Here is a 12,997-nt window from a genome sequence, read left to right on the forward strand (position 1 = left end):
TCTGTGCATATCTTTTCAGCCAATCCAATTTCAAATGCTTCAGTGAATTCGATGTCTTGCAGTCACCAGTCCTCCTTTTTTTTTCTTCTTCTGCAAACGATTATGATGATTTATAAGTGACAAGATTTACATGCAAAGGACCACACACGAGCTGCAAACGACACTAAACGACGATTCATAAGGCGCTTCCATTTCTCTTTGTGCATTCAGCAGGTGTGTGTTTTGAATTATGGAATAATACCGCAAACGATAAACAGTCTTTGGATGATTTCCAAAGCTGAGAGTTATTCTTATAAACAAAAAATCGCATATATATATATATATATATAAGCAGAAGAAATGGGAGAAAAAGAAGTTGGGTGACAGCTGGAGTGACAGTTGTTTCGAATCGAATAAATCTTGGGAGAAAAAGGAAAATGGTACTCGAAATAAGATTAAAGACTGGTAGTCGAGATTTATCATGCTGTTGTTGCTGCGAGATAATATCTCTGTTTATGATTCAGTGATAAGCAAAGTGGAATAAAGTCGAATTTCATTTAAAAGTGTTTCCATTATTTACTTGTATTTACAATTCACTATTTGGTGTTCCAGTTCTATGCTCCGAATAAAAGTGCGGCACCCATACGCAAATCGGCCATTGTCCTAAAAACAGAAAGTTCCATCAGGGTGCCCCACATAAAAGTGCGGCACTTTTATGTAAATCGCCTACAGCTCTAAAAGTGAAAAGGTTTTATAAGTGTGTCTAGTGAAAAAAAAAGCGGTACTTTCACGACAGTCGCGCAATGTTCCAGAATACAGAAAGCTTTAAAAGGGTGCCTCAACAAAAAAAGTGCGGCAATTTCATGGAATTAGCTACTGTTCGAAAAGACAGTTTCATTAGGGTGCCTAAGTATGAAAAAAAAGGCCTCACCTTCACATAAATTAGCCACTTCCCGAATAGACAGAAATTTTTAAAAGAATGCCGCAGCATATGAATATTAACTATCTGTAAGAACAGTAGGCAGCCATTTGCATGAATAGTAGCTATTCATATGAATCATTAAATTATGTCATATTTTCATAAAATTCACTTATGTTTTTTTTTTTTTTTTTTTTTTTTTTTTTTTTTTTCCAAATTCTTTTTAAAGGAGGCATCCTAGCTTAAAAGTGCGGCACTTCACGCGAATCGGCCACTGCTCGAAAAGACAGAATGTTTCATCAGTGTCTCCGCATAAACAGTGGCGCACATCTATGCAAATGCGTCACTATTCGAGGGACAGTGCTCTATAAAAGTGTCCGAGGATAAAAGTGCGGCACCTAAAAAAAGGAAAACCTTTAGTTTAGAACTTGGAGGAAGCAATTTCCAACAAAGTGCCGTACCTTCACGATAGTTTCGGTTTTGACAAAATCTCCACCCTAAAGGTGTCGGAAACTTTACAAAAGTGGGCTTCTGTTTGCCACGAATATCCGTCCATAAAGGTGCTCATACCCTTACAAAATCAGAATCTCTGTAAAGTTAACTTTATAAGTTGAAGAAATCAACTTCCATAGGTGTGCTGGTATCTTCTATACGAGACCATCTTTACAATTTCATTTTAAACGTTTTTTAACAATAGTAAATAATACCATAAAAAATTTCACTTCATTGTTTCGTCATTTCATCCAGCATCCATGAAACAATGAGAATCATTTTTCAGCAATAACCATGCCCCCTCCCTTGAAATAAAAAAGAAATCGACCTTGACAATGTCACAAGGTCACGGGATGGAAAACGAAACGTATTTTGAATTTTACCAGACGATAAACTAAGATTAAATATCTTAGCGAATTACTTCTACAATTTTGTTTCTTGAAAGAATCATAAACACATACAGATTAAAATGATCAAATGAAATGATGAAATGCATACAGATTAAAAATTACAAAACCCTAACATATTGCGTACTCGGTCATTAATGATAACAAAGGATTCGAATGATAAAACTATAACCCAAGCTTAATGATTATCATGGATAAAAATATCATTTAAAACTTGGTTTATTTAATTTTATTGTTGTTTAATCTTTCGTTGTTTACATAATTTGGTCTATTTATTTTTATTGCTGTTTACTCTTTCGTTATTTACATAACTTGGTTTATTTATTTTTTATTGTCCACGCTTTGGTTATTTGCATAATTGGTTTTATTTTTTAAATTTGGTCTTGCGTTATTTACATAGCTTAGTTAGTTAATTTATTTTTTGTAACTTGGTTATATTATTCCTCATACTTTTATCTTTTAACTTGGTTTACTTACAGTGTCTCAAAAAAGTGATGGGACACTTATGCTTCACAAAAGGAAACTGTAATAAAATTAATTAAAAAAACATGTAAAAATTTTTTGTGGGTGTGTTTCATACTTAAATTTAGTAACAATTATTACATAACATACATTTTCTCAAAATATTAAAATATTAATTTAATAAAAATATAATTGTTTAAAACGGAGCAAAAAATGGCTCACATAAGTGATGGGACACCATTAGATACTACTACGTACTACAATAAAAATATTTTTTTGGGTTTTTATTTTTACTCAAAAGCAATTGGCAATAATTTATAAAATCGTCTGCAGTATTTCTCTCCACTTTGTTTTGGAATTTTTGTGTTTTTTAGCTCTGTGCAGCCATCAATGCTAAACGAAAAGAAACTTTGCCTAAAATTCGAAAATTAGTTATTAATTTGCATATTGAACGTGAAAAATCTATTAGAGAAACTCCTGAAACAGTTAACTTGAGTCATTCAACAGTTTACAATATCATTAAACGATATAAAAAGAATCATATGATTCAGGATAAAAGAAGATCTGGCCGACCATCAAAGCTATCCAATGGAATAAAGTGAATTATCGTTCGAAATATTAAAAAAAATCCAAGAATGAGTGCTCCTAAAGTTGCTGCTGATTTACAAGCATTATATGGAGCAATTGTTAAACCTTAGACTATTAGAAGAGTAATTCGATCTGCTGGATATCACGGTAGAGCAGCCAAGAAAAAATTCTTCGTAAGTGAAAAGAATAGAAAACTCAGACTGGCTTTCACAAAATCCAACATAAATAATAATTCTGATTACTGGAATGAAGTTATATTTCCTGATGAGAGTAAATTTAATATATTTGGTTCTGACGGTAGAATCTTGGTATGGAGAAAACCCAGGGAAGAATTTCGAAAACAGAACTTGGTGCCAACAGTAAAACATGGTGGAGGAGGAGTTATTGTATGGGGGTGTATGTCATCCGCTGGAGTTGGTACTCTTGTTTTTATTGACAGTATAATGAATCAGTACAAGTATATTGACATTTTAAATCAAAATTTGAAATCTTCAGCGCGAAAATTGAACCTTCATAACGATTTTAAATTCTACCAGGACAATGACCCCACGCACACTGCTTTGAACATTAAACTCTGGCTGCTGTATAACTGTTCTGAAGTAATAAGACTCTGGCTGCTGTATAACTGTTCTGAAGTAATAAAAACACCACCACAATCTCCAGACTTAAATCCCATAGAGAATATTTGGCAAGAACTGGAATCAAGAATTCGCAAACACACTATTTCTTCAAAACAACAATTAAAATCGGTGCTTCAAGACGAATGGGGTAAAATCACTCCAGTAATCACAAAAAAAAAAAAAAAAAACGAATCCATCCCAAGAAGATTAAATCATGTTTTAAAAGTTAAAAGGAAATCCAACAAAATATTAAAACCTTTTAAAAAGTAAACTTTTTGGATAAATATTTGATGGAAAAGTAAGTGTCCCATCACTTATGTAAGCCATTTTTTGCTCCGTTCTAAACAATTGTATTTTTATTAAATTAATATTTTAATATTTTGAGAAAATCTATGTTATGTAATAATTGTTACTAAATTTAAGTATGAAACACACCCACAAAAAATTTTTACATGTTTTTTTAATTTATTTTATTACAGTTTCCTTTTGTAAAGCACAAGTGTCCCATCACTTTTTTGAGACACTGTATTTTATTGTCGCTTGCAGTTTCGTTACTTCAAAGACTTATTTATTCTTTCGCTTTTTACATAACTTAATTTATATATTTTTATTGTTGTTTACTCATTCGTAATTAACATAACTTGGTTTATTTATTTGCTTTCATTGTTTACATAATTTGGTCTATTTATTTTCATTACTGTTTATTCTTTCGTTATTTACATAGCTTGGTTTATTTATTTTGTTTTGTTTATGCTTTCGTTATTTACACAATTTGGTTAGTTCATTTTTATTGTTCCATATATTTTCGTTATTTATATAACTCGGTTTACTTATTTTTATTGTTGCTTGCTCTTTCGTTATTTTCATAACTTGTTTATTCTTTCGCTTTATATATAACTTGGTTTATTTATTTTTATTGTTGTTTATTCTTTCGTGATTCACATAACTTAGTTTATTTATTTTTATTGCTCCTTTTACTCCCGTTATTTACATAACTTGGTTAAATGAATTTTATTACTCTTTATTCTTCCGTTGTTTACATGTTTTGATTTTGTTTTGAATACCGAATACTAATTTAGGTAACATGGCATCAATGTGGACATCATTAAGACCAATATGAAGCATCAAATATCAATCAATAAAACTATCACCGAAACAAAAAATTCACGGATTTAGAAGCAATACTCGGTAAAGTTTAAGTTATTTCAATTTCAAATTTAACCTGAAAACTCACCGGTTTAAACACAATGCATTGCCACTAAGCAAAGTATAAGATAGTAATCTTTAAAATTTATCAGAAAATTCAGAGATTTAAAAGAAACACGTTGGCACTCGGCAAAGCATCACATAATTTAGTATTCAAATTTTGCCAGAAAACTCAGTGATTTGAAAGCAAGGTAGTGGTACTCGACAAAGCATAAAATATTTGTGCTTATTTTCATCGGGAAACTCAACTATTTAGAACAATGAGTTGCCAGAAATTTAATCAGAAAACTCAGCGATTTAAAAGCAAAGTGTTGCCACTCAACAAAGCATAACACATTTAATTTTTCTTTAAAATCTAATTTGCATCATGAAGAATGCAACCTTCAAGATTCTGGGGACGCACATACGAACATCTTAGTGAACAGACGCTGACCTGAAAAAAGTGCCGGCACCATTTGTAAGATAGCCACTGCTCGTCAAGACGTAAGAAGTGCTTGCCACATTTATGTAGTTCAGTTTTATGCAAATTTCGTGAAATTTCTGGGACCCCGCATGAAGACTAAGTGGATAGTCGCCGATTCAGTATAGCTACCGGCACACTTAGTCTCATTTTATACCACGAAGAATGCAGCCTTCATTTATATTCGGGACGCTTATGTGACTCTAAGTCGGCGCCTTGAACGGAGATGCCAGTACTCTTTGCAACTTAATCATTTCCCCGCAACACATAATGGTTGCCGGCACAATTACGTAGTTCATTTTAGACAACAAAGAATGCAACTTTCATCGAAATACCGCGACGCCCATGCTAAGATCTAAGTGAATAGTTGAAGCTTTAATATCTTCGTCAAGAATCCTGGATACTGCTGGAAATTTACCATTAGTTTAGAATACCTTTATAATGGGTTCGTTCTTGCCAAAATTTCCATCCTAAAGGCACCTTTATACAGGTGGATCACTGTTTGCAAAGGATATCAAGATGTCGGTAGTCTTACAAAGTTCAGTTTATAACTTGAAGAAAATAACGTTCGCTGACGTGTAATAATTTTGTGCATCTCCAAATCAGATGATGGTGGTTCAGTGAGTTCACTAATTTTAACACTTTTTCATTTTTGACAATATTTTAATTACTATATACAGAGCGTATTCTTAGGCCGCCGCCTTCAACATGAACAAACTTTATTCTCTTACAACTAAGCGAGCAACAGCGCCCTCTAGCCTTTTTCTTCAAATTACACAACAACGTGCTGGTACCTTTACATCAGAGCACCTTTATTACGAGCACTGGCGAAATCCCCTTATAAACGTAAAGGAACCTTTATAATTTTTCACTTATAATACCATGGAAAATGCAGCATTTCTTACAATTCCGACACGTTCCCATGAATATTAGTGAATAGTAGCTGCCTTGAATGGGGGTGCCGGCACCTTTATATCACGGCATCCTTATTCTGCGTCCTATCAAAACTCTCCCTATAAAGATACCGCCGCCCTTATGAAGTTCAGTTTCTGACATGGGGAAAAGAACATGCTTTCCAGGTGTCGGCATCTTTATGTTAGATAACCTTTATGATGATTTCTATCTCGGCAAACATTTGCCAACTTCCACAGAGGTGCCAGCACCTTTAGTGTAAAGGCGGCCTGATAGTCAATGACCTTGAAATGCCGTTTTTTAGTATGCAGTAGTTGAAATTCAATCAAAATATTTTAGACGTTTAATAAACTAAAAAAAAAATTTAGTTCCAGTTGACTTGTCTGAGATGCCAACAGGTTAAATACACAATCGCCTTCAGATGCTCGGCTTTCCCAAACTCCCCTTACATGCAAAAGGAAAGAACCAAAGGGTGCAACATAAATGGGAGTAAAGGGTTCGCAGACGACTTTCCTATTGTTCTAATTGCAACGTGGTGGACTCCACTGTCTATCAATGCAAATCAATGTCAGAAAAGTGTAATAATTAAGGACACACCCAACCATCATCAGCGCGAATTCTAAGACGTTAAACACAAGGCTACAAAATGCCTCATCAGTTAAAAGTTGGAGCAAATATGGGGAACAGCTGTCCAATCAACGGCAGAATATCTCGCAGAAGGAATGTAGTTTCTGATTTTTCTTGTCAGGGCCAATTATGAAACGAAAAATAGTAGGCTCTCTCCTTTTTTTTTTTTTTTTTCGTTTTTTAAATGTTTAGCTTCTGAAGCCTAGCTTTAATTAAAGAAACATCAAGGAAATCAGAAATTCACTGCAAATGTGTTTCTCTTTTTTACTTTTATTATCTGTAAAAAATTTTATTCGATCAAAAAACTAGGAACCGATTTACAAAACTGGAACGATGTTGTTCTTTTTTACTTTCTCCATCTATAAACCATTTTACTTAATCACAAAACAAAGACCTGATTTATAAAACTGGAGGATCACAAAGTACCTGTGATGTTTTCTTTTTACTTTTCTTATGAGCAATTGATCTTAATAATCGCGAAAATAAAGCCCGATTAACAAAACCGGAACAATCACAAAGTAACTGCAATATTTCTCTTTTTACTTTCTCTATCCATTAAGGATTTTACTTAATCGCAAAAGTTAACACCCGATTGGTAGGGTACGAACTGCGCCGAATTTGATCGAAAATCCCCGTCCCCCTCTTTTCTAATGCACGAACTGCGCGACGTTTCCTGTCCCCCATTTCTTTCCAGGAAGATTGAGTTCTACAAAAAGTCGTTTATCGCCATTAATGGGACATCCTGTTGAGACTGCAAGCCTTTATTTTCGTTTATCAATATTGTAAAAACTGTGCATGTAAAACAAATATTAATTTAAAGTCTGGCGTGTGTTAAAAAATAAATTTCTTTTACACTCATTTTAAAGTTTTATGATGCTTAAAGGAATGATGAGCCAGATCTTTTTTATTCTCTATAAGAATTAAAAACTTTCCAAGTTGTAGATTTTAGTCGCTGATATATATATATATATATAATAGAAATAGAAATTGTAAAGCTAACTAGTAATGAGACGCAAGACCTACTTGGTCTCAAAAATTTTTTGCGCATAATGCTGCGAAAAGATACGAAATAATAGTAGGTAGAAACATTGCAGCGACCTTGCTAAAAAGTTACCAGGAGCTGTAGCTCCACGAAATAGCTCACGTTGTATTACTAAAATATGAACTAAGAAGAATTTTTAAAAAAAAATTATCTGGAAAAACTGGAAAAAAACTGTAAACACGCGAAAAAACCGTTAAAATTAATGTTGGAAGACATGCGAATGCACGAAAAAATATCTGACTGATATATATAATGTTTATTTCAACTTTACTTTGATTTCGATTTCATAATGACAATTTCCAATGTTTAATTTCTACAAATAATATAGTACTCAAATACATAAAGATGATAGTGTCGGGGACGATTACTCGAGTTTTACAGGATTTCTCTACAGTAATTGATTTTTACTCCAAATTGAATTGACTAAAATGCTTCATGAGAATAAATTCTTTGAGTAACAACTATTCGCGGAAATATTTGGCCTGACTAGAATTGCCGGTTTGGCTTTAACTTATAACTCGAGTAAAGACGAAACACTTTCATATTTACGTATTTTTATCAATTATTGATCATTGAACGGGAGTTGGTTTGTTCCCCTTGAAAAGTCAACTAATTTCCGATCAATGACAATAATTACATGTTTTAATTTTTACTTTTACAATTGTAATATTATTCTTCGTGATGATTTAACTCCAGTCCCCGTTAAAACATTATTAACATTTTGCTTTCAAATAACTTCAAAACATCTTTCAAAATATAACTTACCAGTATGGATGCACACTTTTAAAATAATTCTACTTTAATTAAACTTAGGAGATAATATAATCAATTAATCAATACTGTTTAGGAATATATATATATATATATATATATATATATATATATATATATATATATATATATATATATATATCAAAACTGATAATATATATCAGTTTTGAATCGATTAAATTGATAGATTAATGACATACACAAAACTAATACATAATCAACGTATCAAATATCGGATTTGTAGCTGTAGCTCACCTTAAATAAGTTTCTTGTCTAGATAAATATTAACAAATCTTCTTAGATAGCAGAATGGTTTTAACTTTCAAATTTACCATTTTAGGTAAACAGTTCTAATTTAATTATAAAAATTATTTTTATTAAATCTAAAAATTGGACTTCTTAAGTCGTTCTAAATTCACACTAATATTATTGCAATATATTCCCGTATTAAACTTTCCATATTTAATTATTGAAGTTATTTTAAGGTTATTTAACTTTCTTACAAATTCCATATTTTAATACTAGAAACGTTTAAATATTTATTCTGTTTTCCACCTGATGTACTTTGGCATACATTTAATTTCTAATACACATTTAATTAATAAATTAATAATTATGAGCGTCAGCAGAATTTTCATAATTAACAAAAAAAATTTTTAAAAATAAACTCCCTTATATTCATATCCTGGGATTTTCAGTTCCCTTTTAATCCATTCCTTTTTCACATATTGTTGCACTGTACATAAGTTTTCCTGCATGTAGAATTTATATACTTTGTATTGTCTTTGTATTGTATTATTTATTATTTATGTAATTATTATAGTTAAATGATAATTTTTACAAATTCTTGCATCACAACTCTAGTTAACAGAAGATGTTTCTAATACTTGGCAAAGCTTAATCTTCAGCATGTAGCTTATTTTCCAACCTAGTTTCAGGCTGAATTATTTGTAAAATTAATTACTTGAAATTATTTGTTAACAAAGATGGTCGCTAAATCACGCTAATAATATTTCTGTTTTAATTTATAATGCAACGAGTTCATGTGATTTATAATGTAATTCATTTACAATTTTTTCAGCAGTATTGAAATTAATAGCAGATACTCATAATAATATAAATTTAGATTACAATGATTTAGATTGCCATTGCCTTCTTCACTCATGCTTTTATGCTACATTCCTAAAATTTCATAATGGCATACAGGTAAGCTTAACTCATTCACCAAACATGTAAATCTCTAATTCAGCCCACTTTTGTTCTTACCTGTGCTGTATCTTCTATTTTCTTTGATATATTGTTCAGCCTAATTTCAAAAGGTCTTGTGGAAAAGCCACTAAACATTGGTAGTTCGACCCGAGTTTCTAGTCCCAGTGATCCCCCAGCTCTTTCTTTTTTTGTACTTATTTACTGTATAAAAATGTAGCGTAAAAATTTCAGTTCATGAAGTAAAAATACTTTTTTAGTTTATTCTTTAAAAGTATTGCAAAAATTTTTACCTTTACCTTAGCATATCTTTTTACAAATCCCTCTAATAAGAAAAAATAAGGAAAGAAATTAACTCAGTTTCGGTGATTGATACCTCGGTGCAAATTATATGTAACATTTTTCCAAAAGCATAGATTTTATATGGATATCAATAAATTAAGGATTATTTCCCCATCATGTTTATTCCAGAATTTTCTTTTCACACTGTAGCGCTTAACTTTATGAGTTTTCTATAATCATTCAATTTCTCTAGCCATGGCAACTTTGCATACCTTCTGACAAGTTGCTATATTTTTAACCACTGTATTTTAATTCCTGTTGGCTATCACTACATTAATTCACTTGTTTCACAAGTGCAACTTTTATTTTATACGCAAATCTACGTAAAATAGCATTAAAACTTCAGTTATGCGGAGCTCCTGATCGATTGCTTGTTTTAGATTGAATGAAATTAAGCTTAATGTTACTGTTAATTAGCTTGTTATTAATTTAATTATACATTTCTAATTAATTATATGTTCAGATATTTCCAAGTATATTACTCAAACTTTTGCATCGCAATTTTTAATTTTTGGTTAAAAAAATAAACTTTTATTTATTGAGAGGCCTGACTGATTATATTAAATTGCAGTATTGTTTATCTAATTCCTTTCTTCTAGATAAATTTTAGAAAAAACTTCTAAGCATAATAATTTAAATTTATTTACAATTTATAGGTCAGTGTTCCAAATGCATAGTAATGTTGTTATAATAGATTTCATGCTAAGCTTTTTTTAAATTTAACTAAATTTAATTTCTGCAAACATTTACATGATTACTTTAATTAACAAAAAATATTTTTAGCACACTTTAACACACTTTGATATGAAATAATTTTTTGCACGCTAGTGAACTCTATTAAATTTTCCAGTCTAGTTCAGACATTTTGACTATTATTGATGTAATTTATTAAAAATATAAATTGTATGCTTTATAATTATTTAATTTATGATATTATTATCATAAATGAAAGATGTTTGTAATGCTAATATGTATGTTTACCAATACCTTTTATTTTCTTTGTTAGCTCTCGCATTTATTACTGTTATTCAAGTAACTAGCCTGCTTGTTAGATAGTTTTTTACTTGGTCATGTGATATGTAATTCTATTTATTTCTTTTTATTTTCCTCTTGGCTACAGTTGGCTTCGAAAAGTTAAATTATAACCCTGTAGGCAGCAGGGGAAAGAAATTCTGATTGGCGCAGTTGGACTATGGCTCGACCCGGGGGGGATTTTCATTAGCGCAGTTCGAATACACCCACCCGATTAATAGAATTGACGTGATTTTACTCTTTTTTCTTTCCTAATTTCACAAAGTACCTACAAATGTGCTTCTTTTTTAATTTTATTATTCATAAAAACTATTATTCAGTCACAAAGTTAGGGATCTATTCACAAAAATTAAAGGCTGCGTTTCTCCCTTTTTTAATTTCTTTATCTAAAAACAAATGTACGATTTTCAAAACTGCAGAATCAAAAATGTGATGTTTTCTTTTACTTTTTTTTATCTGTAAAGGATTTTACTCAATCTCAAAAGAAAATGCCCGATTTATAAAACAGGGGCGACTTTTTTGTTTTTTATTTATCTGTAAAGGATTTTAATTAATCACGAAAACTACAGTCCGATTAACAAACCAGAGACCTAGAAAAACCACAGATGTCTTTTTTTTTAAAAACTTTTCTTTACATGAAAGCGATTTTACTCAATCACAAAACCTGGGCTCAATTTACGAAATCGGAACTATGTTTCTGTTTTTATACTCTCTTTATCTGCAAAAGAGTTAATCATAAAATTGGATTAACAATAACGGAGTTCTGGGAACAATCACAAATTACCTGCGATGTTTTCTTTTTACTTTTTTATCTGAAAACGATTACATTCAACTACAAAACCAGGGCTCAATTTATAAAACTGGAGAATCACAAATCAACTATGATGTTTTTGTTTTTACTTTATCTGTAAACGGTTATAACTCAATCACAAAACGAGGCCCCCAATTTACAAAAGCGTGATTTTTTCCTTTTCACTTTTTTAGCCCAAAGGTCGTTAGTCCAGAAGGGCTATTAATTTCCTTTTGAGATTTTGCATTGGTTCACTAAAAGTCTGACTAACTTTTGAAACTGTTGCCACCAAATATTAGAGTCCAGCATCATATTTAAAGAAATTAAATAATGAAGAATCTACATAAATGTATGTATGTTTCTCGCACTGTGAAAAAACAACAATACCTAGAGACATCAAGTTTTGAATATGGGCATCTGGAAGGCCAAATTGGGAATTTGGAATGTGTTTTATTATCTATTTCATATTTTGTAAACTTTAACGAATTTTTGATTAACAAACTCAAACATTTCAGAGCGTTCCATTAACATTAATAATATCGTATACATCTTCAGACACGGATATTTTATGCGTGAGGTTTTTTACATTTCTTACTGGTATTTTAGCGTAGAAACGCAAAAAGTTACAATGTCTAACGGTAATTTGCGTCGAATGTCTGTCTGTATTACTTTTTAAATCCCGTTTTGAATTCCATGTGAAAAAAACTCCCTTTGGGCGTAATATAAAATCTGAAAGCTTTCAGATACCTTTGTTTTTTTTTTTTTTTTTTTTTTTTTTTTTAATGTAAACGTTTTTGCTTAATCACAAATCCAAAGTTTGATTTATAAAACAGGAGAATCACAAAGTAAGTGCGATATTTTTCTTTTCTTTTTCTTTTCTTTTTTTTTTTTTTTTCTTTTTGTCTGAAAATGATTTTAAGATAAAAATCAGGGTTTGACTTACAAACTTCGAGGGATTTTTTTTTTTTATTTTTTTTATTTTCTGTAAATGCGAAAGATTTTACTTAATCATGAAAACTAAGGACCCAATTAACAAATTTGGAGCTTCTTTTTTTTACATGTAATTGATTTTATTTAATCACAGAAACTAACTAACTAACTACTAATAAAGATTAAGCTCCAAAAAGAATCACTGCAGTCCT

At 30.9% G+C, this 12,997-nt stretch overlaps 1 protein-coding gene across 1 annotated transcript in view; it reads right to left on the reverse strand.

Annotated features, from left to right (window-relative positions):
• The window catches only part of LOC118197425 (puratrophin-1-like), a gene marked incomplete at its 5' end in the record, with an annotated part of 530,248 nt that overhangs the window by 255,446 nt on the left and 261,805 nt on the right, over positions 1-12,997 (reverse strand). The window lies entirely within an intron of this gene.

The sequence above is a fragment of the Stegodyphus dumicola genome, chromosome 5, assembly GCF_044657685.1.
Source record: "Stegodyphus dumicola isolate Sdum_Otavi_A_Nest chromosome 5, ASM4465768v1".
NCBI classification, from domain to species: domain Eukaryota; kingdom Metazoa; phylum Arthropoda; class Arachnida; order Araneae; family Eresidae; genus Stegodyphus; species Stegodyphus dumicola.